Here is a 12,345-nt window from a genome sequence, read left to right as displayed (position 1 = left end):
TGCTAGACGCTTGCTTGGCCTGCCCCACCCCTTCTCCTTCCTGACTTTGGCAGTGGGGATTCTTGGAAAACCAGTATTTTCCATCCTAAGCAAGATTCTCCATCAAAATCAGACAGCCTGGAAAAATAGAGCTTAGGCGAAGCGGCTTTTCTGATCCCATTATTGATAAGCTCTTAGAGCTCATCAATGAAAATTAGAACTTGTTAATCCTGTACATTTTCCCCCCTTGATTTTTAATTACAGAAGAAAGGAGTAATGGATAACTTCTGGGGCTGCAGAGACACTGAGGCTGTCAAGAGAAAATTAAATTTACGGTCAGAGATTTTTGTTTTCTCAAATGTCCTTGTAAAATGTAAAAGAGGCTCCTGGCATCACCAAGGCAATTCAAAGGGTTTCCTAAACTGGCAGGATTTTCCTCGAAGAAGCCCTCCTTCGTGTGCCAAGAGAGTGTATTAATGACAAGGACTGGACCTAAAGGGAACTCATTCACAAGAAAACTGCATTAAAAGAACATTAAGGGCAATGTTTTAAAGTCTGATTTAAACTCATGAAAGCAAGGAGATTTATTGTGGAAACCAAATCGCTGAGCTGATGCGCCCTGCCTGGTAATGCATTCTGATTGGAGCACCAGGATGAAACTCCTTCAGAAGCATCACTCACCGGGCGCCCAGGTGCTCCCGCTGGGGGAGAGGAAGGCAGCATGGGGGGAAGAGGGCTGGGCAGCCAGGATTCTGGAAGCAGATGGGCTAACATCCCACAGGGGCAACCCACTAGGGAAGCAGGAGGAGGGGGGTGCAGCCGGCTGAGGTCAGCATTGACATTAGCAGGCAGCTTAGCAGCCTTTGAGCTTCCCAGCACAGGCCCATGGCTGCTGAGGCGCTGCTTTCTGGGGAAGCTGGAGGCTCAGTGGGATGTCCCAATCTTCTCCTCACAATCCCCAACCCCTCCCGAGAATCCTTTTTGGCAATCCCGCAGGCAAGCTCGTAGAATCACAATAGAATGGCTACTCCGCCCACTCCAACTCCCTGCTGTTTCACTGGACCATACTCTGCTTTGGAGTAAAAACAATGCTGGGCTCTTACCTGTGCTGCAGATCTGGACTCTGGCCAAAAGGCCAGCTGCTTGCCATCCTTGCGGGTCAGGATCTGATTTCTAGATTAGGAGTGTGAGTACCTACGTGGGAAAGGCACAATGGAGTCACCCTGCAAAATCAAAGAAAACAGCCTCAAGCTTGTGCGGGGATGCTGCCAGGGTCCTTGCCACCTCTCCAGTGCCAGCTTTTCCAGTCAGCCCACCACGTTCTATTCCGAGTCGCTGCAGCCTGACAGCATGGCATGGTGCTTTCTCGCAAGGCCTTGGAACTGCTTCATGTCGTTCTCCTCCTGGTGTCCCAGCGCCTAGACAAACATGCAGTTCCTGGTGTCTCGGCCCCTCTAAATCTTGTGGAATCTTTACCATGTATGACTGTAGGGCTGTCTTCTCAAGGAGTTGCATTTGGATGGCCAGGGACGGTAGGGATGTGGGTATGGGGGAATCTGCCAAAATTAGAGGAGCCAAGAGCATCACACAGGGAGAGACATGGAAGCCTTTGGTGAAGGCAAAACAGGGGCCTGAGACCAGGAGAGCCACCGAGTCAGAGTGCAAACAGGCCTCAGAGAACAGAGCAGGCAGGAGGGTCAGGAGGCCAGGCAATTAGAAGGGCTGAGGGACCCTTTCATGATACATCCATTTATTCATATGCTGAGTGCTTCACAATATCACTGAGGATGAAGCTATTTAAACAAATAAGCATAGTAAATGTGATAACTAATATAATAGAAGAATGCACAAAGTACAGGCAAAAGCAACTGGGGGGAGCACTGGGGAAGGCTTCCCAGAGGCAGTAGCAACTGAATTGGGTCTGAAAGAAAAGTACAAGTTTTCCAAGAGGGGACAAGGCTAAGAAGTGGGAGTGGGGTGAGGTGATGCTGCGAGCATGACCCTGTGGGGACAGGTGGCCAGTTCCCTTTGGGAGAGGGACGCTATGAAAGGAGAGGGTGGAGATGTACTAGAAGCATGATCATGAGGTTCCAGGCATCATGCTACGAAACAACTTTCTCGCCCTGGCTGGATTCTCAGTTGGTTGGAACATTGTCCCAGTCAGGGTACATGCAAGATCAACCAATGAATATAAATGGGTGGAAAGACAAATGGATGTTTCTCTCTCCCTCTCTCAAAAAAATCAAGAAATAAAATAGAAAACTTTCTCACGATACCAATAGGAAGCCATTGAATACATTTCAGGTAGCACATGAATTAGCACTTGCTTGAGATAGCTGAAAACCCATACCTGACCATATTGCTACCCAATTGGGTTAAAGACGGAGTTATAGGGTGGGGCCAGCATTTGTTTGGAGATTTGAGCCTCCAACGAAGGCTGTGAACTGCCTCCTGGAATACTGCTCATACATTCACAATTTTACATATGGTTTCATGGACCTCCCCTAAGCCCGCCCATATACCATAGACCTCAGTTTATAAGTTCTCACTCTAAAAGTATTTGTGAGAAATAGTTTGTGGAGAGTTTTATAGTTCTTAGGAGATATGTGCGGCAGTTTTAAAGATGATATGTTAAGTGTGTGTGTGTGTGTGTGTGTGTGTGTTGGGAGCGGAGGAGAGAGAGAGAAAGAGAGGAAGCAATTGAGGCAAAATGTTAACAACTGATAAATCTTGGAAGAGTGTATTGGTGCTCATCAATATACTCTTTCAACTTTGCTGTACATTTGAAATATTTAGAAATAAAAGCAAAGCAAAACAAAACCTTTGCACAAGTTAGAAGTAGCTGGGATGAATATAAAGTGACGAATTTTATTCATTTATATTCCGTCACCATATACTGTCTGAATACCTACTATAGTTGTTCAATATTTAGTTGGAACAATCAATAGGACTTAGTGCCTGACGGGAGGTGGATGGGGGAGATGATGGAGGAGGTGCAGTTAGGAAGCCCGGAGTGGCCAGCGTAAATGACGGGTAGTTCAATTAGCAAAGAGACAAGAAGGCAGAAGGGCAGCAGGCCGGAGGAGGGAGGATGAGTTCAATTCTGTGGGCAGCATTTTAAAAGGATTGTTGATGAACTTGAATGAGAAGTAAGGGGAATTAAAAATTATGCTATCTGAGGAACTGTGGGTTGGGCCAGGAGGGTATTTGGAAAGAAATGAGAATGTTCGATAAGTTTGGCAGTTGTCAACAGATATGAAAAATATAGGAAAAGTTATAGGCGATATATGTGACCTAAGAAAGTTACACTGAGAAGATGGGTGACAGTTAGAGGCATGGATTGGGCTCAGCGTGCAGAGGTAGCTTCATCCCCCTTACACTGTTAGACAACTGTGCCAAGCTCTGTGCTAGGCACACAGTGATGGCAGGAGTCAAAGATGGGCAAGGGTCACCAGATTTGCCAGCAGATCTTTATAATCAAGACTGGGCAGAAAAGAATTTTAATCACTTGAACCAGACCTTCAAATTCTTATAAAACTTAAAATTGTCTATTCAAAGCCTTCCCATCCCATCTACGCACTTGGGGGGGGGGGGGCTATAAGTTGCAACAGATACAAAATTCACCTGGCTTATTTGTGGCAAATAGAAACCCCAGCTGTCTGAGGTAAGTAGTGATTTCCCAAATGTCATGGCCCCTTCCAACCCCTCCTACCTCCATAACACACATGCACAGCTAAAGCTGTCTGGATTGACATTTGAACTTGGCCTTGAAAGAAAGGTAGGAGTCTTCCAAGAGGAAAAGGAAAGAAGATTTTTCAGGGAAATGAAGTAGCATCCTCCCCGGCCCTCTTTCAGGAAAATGGGTTTGAAAATTAAAGGAAAACCCAGAGAAGAGAACCCTAATTTCTTAGTCTCTTCTAGGGCCTCATCTGCTGTGCCCTGAGTCCTGTGTTCAGGCTATTTATTTATCTCCTGGGTTAGGGGCTTTACTGCTGATCAGGGGCCACAGGTAAAGCTCAGGACTTCCCTCTGGAGGTGTCTGGACTCAACTACCTGCAAGATTTGGCAGAACCCCCCAAGTCTTATTTTGCTTCTGTTGCTCTCCTGTCTGTCTCCCAGCCCAGCACAGAGAGAACTGTGTAAATTGTGCCCCAGTTTGTAAAGATCTGCTCTATCTGGTTCCTTCACTTCACAAAGGACGACATGGGAATTGCCTGTAAAAAATTCTCAGTAGGCAGGTCATCGGGTCATTGACCTCCTCCTCCTCCACACGGCCATGGCTAACATTCATGGAGAGCTTTCTATGTGCCAGGCATCCTGTGGGTTCTCATACCAGCCCTGTGATGAAGATATTATAATTAACCTCTTTCTACAGATAAAGAAACAAGCTTAGAGGTGTTACTAATATGTCCAAAGTCACTGGCCAGGACGTGAGAGGGTAAATGCCATAATCCCCATGAGACTGACTCCGGAACCCAAACTCTTAAAAACCCATGTGGCAGCTACAGCATCACGTTCTGGGAGGCCTCAGTCTACAGCCTGTGCACAATAATGACCAACAGTGGTATAGTCCTACTGTGTTTCAGGCTTTGTTCTAAGGATTTTACATTTTCCAATTCTATTAACTTTAAAACAAACTTGTGCAGAAAACACTATTAATTTCTACTTTTTAGAGATGAACAAATTGAGGCACAAAGAGGTCAATAACTTGCCAAAGGTGAGAGTTTTGACTCAGGTGGCCGGGCTCTGACCATATTGCTACCGCACTGTGCTGAAGAGAAAAACGTGTAGAGTATGCACATATGACTTGCAAGGAAGGATCTTTTCAGGAATGATACACACCCGGCATGGACTCAGGCGCCCATTCGGCCTCCTCTCCTACACCATGCTCAGCAGCCAGGGAGTATCTGGATGACAGTCATGCACACACATGTCCCTTTGTCGTCACCCTCTTCCCTGGAATCTCACACACTGCGAGAGAGGAATCATAGCTGCTTCCTGAACTATAGGAAGGGCTTAATTTTCATGTGCGAATAATGTGAAACTTGGGAGAAACATGCTTATACTGTGAAAATCCTGCAAGATGTTAAGGTGTGTGTTTTTTAATTAGCATAGTTACTTTCAAAGTTAGAAAAGGGAGAGCTTCCTACTACTAGCATATGTTAATAGTTTGTCAACAATAGAGATTTATAAAAAAATCGTTTGATTGCCTCAGCCTAACTGTAAGGTGTTTTGGTACCCTCTTTTCTCTGCCATCAGTAAAAAAGAGAGTCACTGATTTGTAGACAAATAAAGGGGGAAAAAGAGAGGGGAAAGAAGTATAAACAAAGGAGGGAAGAAATGGAAAAAGGAAAACCTTTTTGTTAGATTAAACTATGACAGTGTGGCAATGAGAATATAACCCGATCATCCACAATTATCTGGCTTTATTGATTCCCTTTTGTGAAGTGGTTATGTTTGCCTTCATAGGAAATATTTTTACTTAAGTTTTTCATCACATGTAACCTTCCTTAAGTGGTATATCCTAGGGCCAGGGCCCAGTCAGAGCAGGTGCTTCCTGGAAGGTGTCCCTGAGAACCAACCGGCCCTAAGCCCTCAGATATCATTGATCTGGAGTTCAAAAATGAGATCGATGGGAAAATAATAGAGCAACCTATCACTCCTCCCAGATCATTTTTCTTATGATTTAAATAATCCAAAACCCACTCAAGAACCAGGAGCTCAGCAAACAGAGGACCGAGTCACTTAATGTAACTAGAAGAGAGTCTCCCGTTCAAAGCTCCCATGCTCTGCTCATTGAGAGTCCTGAGGGGTTCTATGCCAGAGGTCTTGACAGTAAAACCACCTTCAATGTTTGCCTTGTTCTCATCAGTCAGTAGACTGGAAGCTGCAAAAGGAAACTATGGTGACAGAATTACTGCTGGAGACAGAATACATTGGTGACAGCAAAATAAGACAAGGAGACAAAAGAGTTGGGAGACCCAACAACCATATACAGTAACCCCAAATGCACAAGAATCTGGGGCATTTGGTGCACAGAGCCCTATACAGTCCAATCAATGCCCCAGAGGGCAGCGTGTCATCACAGTCATACATGCTGATGGCTCAGGACCAACAGGAAAAGATGAACTTGTGTTTTGGGTGAAAAAAAAATCAGATGAGGATGAACGCAATGATCAGAAAAAACTTTATATACAAACATTGACATCTTAAAACAAAGCACAACTAGGTAATCCTTAAAAGAAGAATTGTGATGTAGAAATGATTCTTAGAGTATGAAATATATAATATTACTTACTTGTATACTGTATGCTACAAATATACTCTGTTATGTGTGCTGTTATATATAAATGTAGAAAAATCTATTGTTCCATAGAAGGAGGGGAATGGCATTATCTATGGGAATGTTGAGTTTTATAGTGAATTAATAATCATAAGGTAATAGGAAAGAAGTTGTATTTCCTCAAAACCCAGGAGGCTGGAACAATCTGATTGGTCAGGTTGAGCTGTTTTCTACCTGAAAAGCAGTTAGAGAGAGAAGGGAAGGAACTGGGCTGCACTTCCCAGGGCTGGGACTGCATGGGGTATGAGTTCCATATTACACTTTTGGAAAATAGTGGGGCATAGTGGGGAGTCAGAAGAATGACAGGAAGCCAAGAGGTACAAGATCTGATCTCTTCTCAAATGTAAATCTCCAGTCATTTTACCAGATTCACACTATTTGTGAGAGTGAATGGGATTTTTTTTCATGTGCAAAAATGGCTAAGAAGCTATTTTCCTATGTACTAGCTGGTTGGGCATTCCTTCAACCTGAGACTCTTGGGTTTAGAAGAATTCTAAGAAATCAAGAGGATGTGAGGTCATGAACTTGTAGGAATTGTAAGGAGGACTGATGGGTTCAGAATTTGAGGATTTGAACCAATTTACCTAAATCTCTGAGGTTCAGAAGAACCTCCGCCCCCCACCCCGCCTCTCTCATATGTATGTTTGCATGTGTGTATATCTATTTTTGAAGACTAATACTTATTGAAAACCTGCTAACAGGTGCTGTGCTAAATATTTTAACATTCATGATTTCATTTAATCCTTTAGCCATCTTTCATGAGGTAGGAATTACTACAGTGAAGAAACTGATGCTCAGAGAGGTTAATTAGCTTGCCCAAAGTCAAAGTGACACAGCCCAAAAATGATTATTATAAAACACATTCTTCCTACCAAGCCCCAAGCAAATTTTAATGCACCAGGAAAAGCTGCTCTTCTTTATTCCCAAGCCCACGTTCCCTCAAATAGTCAGGCTGTCTGTCTTCTGGCTGTCAAGTTACTAAACCTTGACAACAATGAAGGAGAATGTTAATGTTCCAAGATTTCAATAGATCTGGAGTTTATGTGGGAAATTGAAGACGCAGGTTGAATGTGGGACAAGGAGGACAGCCATATCTTGTAGATTTAAGGCTTTTTGCTGTGTATACATGTTAGGAGTCATTTTCTTCTGCTGCCTCCGCTGCCAGAGATAAAGAATGAATGATACAGAGTTCAGGGGACTGATATCCATCAGCAGCAGTATGTATTCCAGTCTCCTAGGGATGAATACGAGATGTGCTGATAATTACACCTTGATACATGAAAGAGGGTGTAAAAATGCTTTCTCCATTTGTCTAGGGCACTGTGAATAATAATGCTGTCCGTGAGCTTACAGGAAGCCAAGTATTTAAATCCTTGTTGTTATTTCCATAGGAAAATAACGTGAGAAAAGCAGGTTTTCCATATTAACCCAGGAATGTGCAGTTTATCTCGCAATGCATTGCTTGACTTTCTTTTTTAAACCAGCAGAAATTCCTGGTATTTAAATGCAACCGAGACACTCCACCTTCACTTTGAAATGAGAAAGCCTTACTGAATGTCAAACAGAGTCCTTGTTTCCTGACTTCTGACCTAGCTCAGGTTTTTTTTTCTCCCCCCTTTACATGACTCAGACAGGCTCTCAGAAGCACAGAGATAAAGGGCCCTATTAGAAGTGCAAAATATGACTATTATTACCTCCTCTAATAAGGCTTCTTGCCAATTTTTCAAATGACTAGAGCCTGTTTGCCAATTATTACTCCACAGTTTCTGCATTCATTTTCTTTCCCGGAAGGAGCCAGATTCCAATGAAGATGGAGAGAAGTGCTAGGAAGTGTGTTTACTGCCATCTATGGGAGGCAGCTGGCTACTAGGGCAGCGGATCCCTTTCCCATGTAACTCACGGGAAACTCCAGATACAAAGCCAGGCGGGAATGTCCGCGCACAGCAAGCACGGGCATTGCACCGAGCCTCTACACGACTGCACCACTGAAAATTAATTTAAGTTTTCCAGACATATAAGTTCATATTGCTACTCTTGAGAGCAAGAGAGCAGACTTCCCCCCATTCTAGGCAATTCTATTTCTATGTGTAGCAACATATGAGTGCAAGAGCTCTGCTCAGAACCAGGGCTTCTGTGATCACCCTCACACGTTCTAGCAGGGAATGCTGGACCTAGGGATTCCTTTGGTGGGTGATACTGCATATTCTGAAGAAGGCTACTAACCAGGAAATGATAAAACTCCTGAATGGCCAAAATGGATGTATAAATACATGTGCTTCTCAGGCTATCATAACTAATTTTATTGCTTCAGTATCAGAAACTTTTGATAGTAAAGGAAATAAATTACAAGAGGGGGCATGGGTTTTGAAAGACAGACTTTTGAGGAAAGCAAAAAGTGATAGCGCGTATCCTAAAGCCTAGAGAGAGAAGAGGGAACTATAAAAATAAATAAATACAAGAACTCAAGTGAGCAAAGCAGTTTGGACAATCGCTTATAGCACAGCAACCCGTGTTCACGCGAATGATTCAATTCTCAACTAATGGTACACTTTTGTAAGGTCTATGAAGTCATTAACGTGAAAATACCAAAAGATATGGCTACGCAGTTCACAGAAAAAGAAATACAAGTGTTCCTTACACAATGAATGATGCTCAGCCTCATTCTAAATAAGAAAGCTTCAAATGAAAAGCAAAGGTGTTACAAAGGAGCCACTGACTGGGAGAAAACATTTGCAAAACAAATATCAGATTAACAACTTGTAGCCACAATCTACAAAAAAAACTTTAAACACTCAACAATAAAATAAATAGCCCAATGAAAAGGTAGGCACAATTATGAACAGATATCTCACCAAAGATACACATATAGTGTGAGGTCTGGGAGTGTTTATGGATGGGCCACCCAGCGTGCAGATTATTTCAAACTGAAATCAATTAAAGCCCAACAACACAGGCAGTGTTTTACCTTCCCTTCTTCTTAAAGAGAAGCACATGGAGATACCTGCTCCAGGAAGGGGACCTTAGCATAATCACCTTAAGCATTTTCACCTTCGCATTATAGCGGGGCCGGATCCAAGCAGGGGCCCTGGGATTTGCTCGTGTTCCATTGTTTCTGAGACACCTGGCAGGAGTCTGTTTGCCACTTTCTCTGGCCACCTGCAAATTATCCATTTTCACATACGGAATCTAAGACACCCATCCTCCTCTTTCCTCTTTTTTTCAAAAATGACATATATTCCCAATTTTGCCTCACCTTCTTTAGAATTTTCAGGCTTATGTGAGTTCCCTGTGCACAGGTATTAAATTTTGACTTTCTCCAGTTCATCTGCTGTATGTCATTTGAATTATTTGACCAGTCCGAAGAAATAAAGGGGGATGGGGAAGGTTCCCCTGGCCCCTGACAACAGTAAACAAACATATAAAAAGATGCTCAATATCATATGTCATTAGGGAATTGCAAACAATGACCTATCACTACACACCTATTGGAACGGCGAGAGTCCAGAGCACGGACAACCCCAAATGCTGGTGAGGCTGTCGAGCACCAGGATCTCTCCCTTAGTCCTGGTGGCAATGCACAATGGACAGCCACTGTGGAGAACAGTATTTAAGCAAACAAAAAATAAATAAGATAAACAGAGCCTTACCATCCGTCCAGCAAAAATGCTCCTGGGCCGTAACCGGTTTGGCTCAATGGATAGACTGTCAGCCTGCAGACTCAAGGGTCCCAGGTTCGATTCCGGTCAAGGGCATGTAGCTTGGTTGCGGGCACATCCCTAGGAGGAAGTGTGCAGGAGGCAGCTGATCAATGTTTCTCTCCCATCGATGTTTCTAACTATCTCTCTCCCTTCCTCTCTGTAAAAAAAATCAATAAAATATATTTTTTAAAAATGCTCCTAGGTATTTATCCACATGCATTGAAAACTCATGTCTACATAAAAACCTCCACATGAATGTTTACAGCAGTTTTACTTACATTTATCCCAAGTTGAAAGCAACCAACAAGTCCTTTGGTAGGTGAATAGATAAATAAACTGCGGTACATCCAGACAATGGCATGTTATTCCGTGCTAAAAGATGTGCTAGCAAGCCATGAAAAGACACGGAGGAATCCTAAATACATAATGCTACATGAAAGAAGGCAATCTGAAAAGGCTAGATACCATATAATTCAAACCAAATGACATTCTGAAAAAGGCAAAACTATGAAGATAGTAAGGATATTAGTGGTTACCAGGGGTTGGGGTGAGGGCAGGGATGAATAGGCAAAGCACGAGGAATTCTGGGGCAGTGAAACTATTCTGTATGATCTGTAACGGTGCATTCATGGCATTCTGTACTTATCAAAACACGAACACAATTTAGTTAATAATAATGTATCAGTTTTAAAAACGTACCACACAAATACAGGATGTTAATAACAGAGGAAAGTGTGCGCTGGTTGACAGATTAGGGGCATAGAAAGGGGGTATATAGGTCCTCTACTTCTTGCTCAATCTTTCTGTAAAACTGAAACTGATCTAAAAAATAGTCTCTTAGTTTAAAAAACAAGAATGGACAAAGATTTATAAGAAAAGTGGAAACAATAAGAATGCATGTGTTCAATCCTAATGTCAAAGTAAAAGTCAAGCTGAACCATATGAGAAGAGACAAAGAATGCTTTATAAAAGCCACATCCACAGTGAAATATTTTTAGAGTAATTGAATTAATATTCTTTATTTACTAATTGATAAAACTTCCAATAAAAGTCTGGTTACATATTGTGCTGATGAAGGTGTTAGGAAACAGGTCTGCTCATTCAGTGATGGCAAGAGAAGGAAATTGATGCAGATTCTGTGAAGGGCAATGTAACAATAGTTATCAAAATCACAAATGCGCGTATCCTTTCTCAGACTCAGCGATTCCCTTCTGGGAATTTAAGATACAGATATACGTGAACATGTGCAAAATGGAGTAAATGCAGAGACTATAATTGCAGCATCTTTTGTAAGAGCCAGAGATTGGAAACAACGAGATGCCTATCAGTAGGGGACTGCTTATATAAATACTACTGCACCCATAGAATGGAATAGGATGCTACCATTATATAGAATGGGGCAACTCTTTATGTATTGGTGAAGAGGAATGACCAAGAAAATTATTTTTAAAAAGCAAGGTGCAGTACAGTGTCATAGCATGCCACCTTTATAGATTAAAAAAAAAAAAGTGCTTGTGTCTGTATAGACTACCTGAGGAAGGAGATTCCCTGTAACCTGGCAATAGTAGTAATGAGGCATCTGCTAGGGATGGGGAAGAGGGAGGCTGGGGCACTGGGGCACTGGGGTGGGAGGAAAACTTAATTATCACTCTCTACTCTTTCATATTCTGAAGAAGAAATTATATAAAATAATTTAAAAACAAAGTAGGCAAGAGGGTATGTAATACATTTGAGGATGTTTCCATTTACTCTTTTTTAAATGTTGATCTTTAAAATGTTGGCTGGCGCTAGTTATCTGGACAATTTAATTATGTGGAACACCTCATTTCCTGCCGATGCTGGATGAATAAGGAATTACTCTGGTTTGCTGACTTATGCACAATTACAAAGTTAACATTATCATCATAGCACAAAAGAGATTGGAATTTAGAACAAAGGACGGGGATACCTTTCAACAAGGCGTTAAGGCAGAAGGAGAATGGATGAGGTGGAGAGAGTCTGGAACTCTCCAGCTGATTGAGGGACGGAAGGCCTAATGAACGAAATATATGAGCCTTGTGTGAAGTGCGGAGCTTCTGTGTGTAATAGGCAAGGCTTCCGATCACAAAAAAAGCAAAGCTGCTGCCTTCGTAAGAAACGCTTTGTTAGTCAGCCGCACTGACAGGGAGAGTAGTGTGCCCTGCTCACTGGGTGCTTGGAGGGATTGCAAAGAAGACAAAGGCATCATTTCTGCCCTCGGGAGCAGCCTGGCATAGGCAACAGGACACACCATAATTTTCAGAATGTAAGTGCCAACCAACTTCCTTGAAATAATAGAGCAGAAGT

This window comes from Myotis davidii, unplaced genomic scaffold (assembly GCF_000327345.1).
Source record: "Myotis davidii unplaced genomic scaffold, ASM32734v1 scaffold135, whole genome shotgun sequence".
NCBI classification, from domain to species: Eukaryota; Metazoa; Chordata; class Mammalia; order Chiroptera; family Vespertilionidae; genus Myotis; species Myotis davidii.
Note: the sequence above shows the minus strand (reverse complement) of the source record.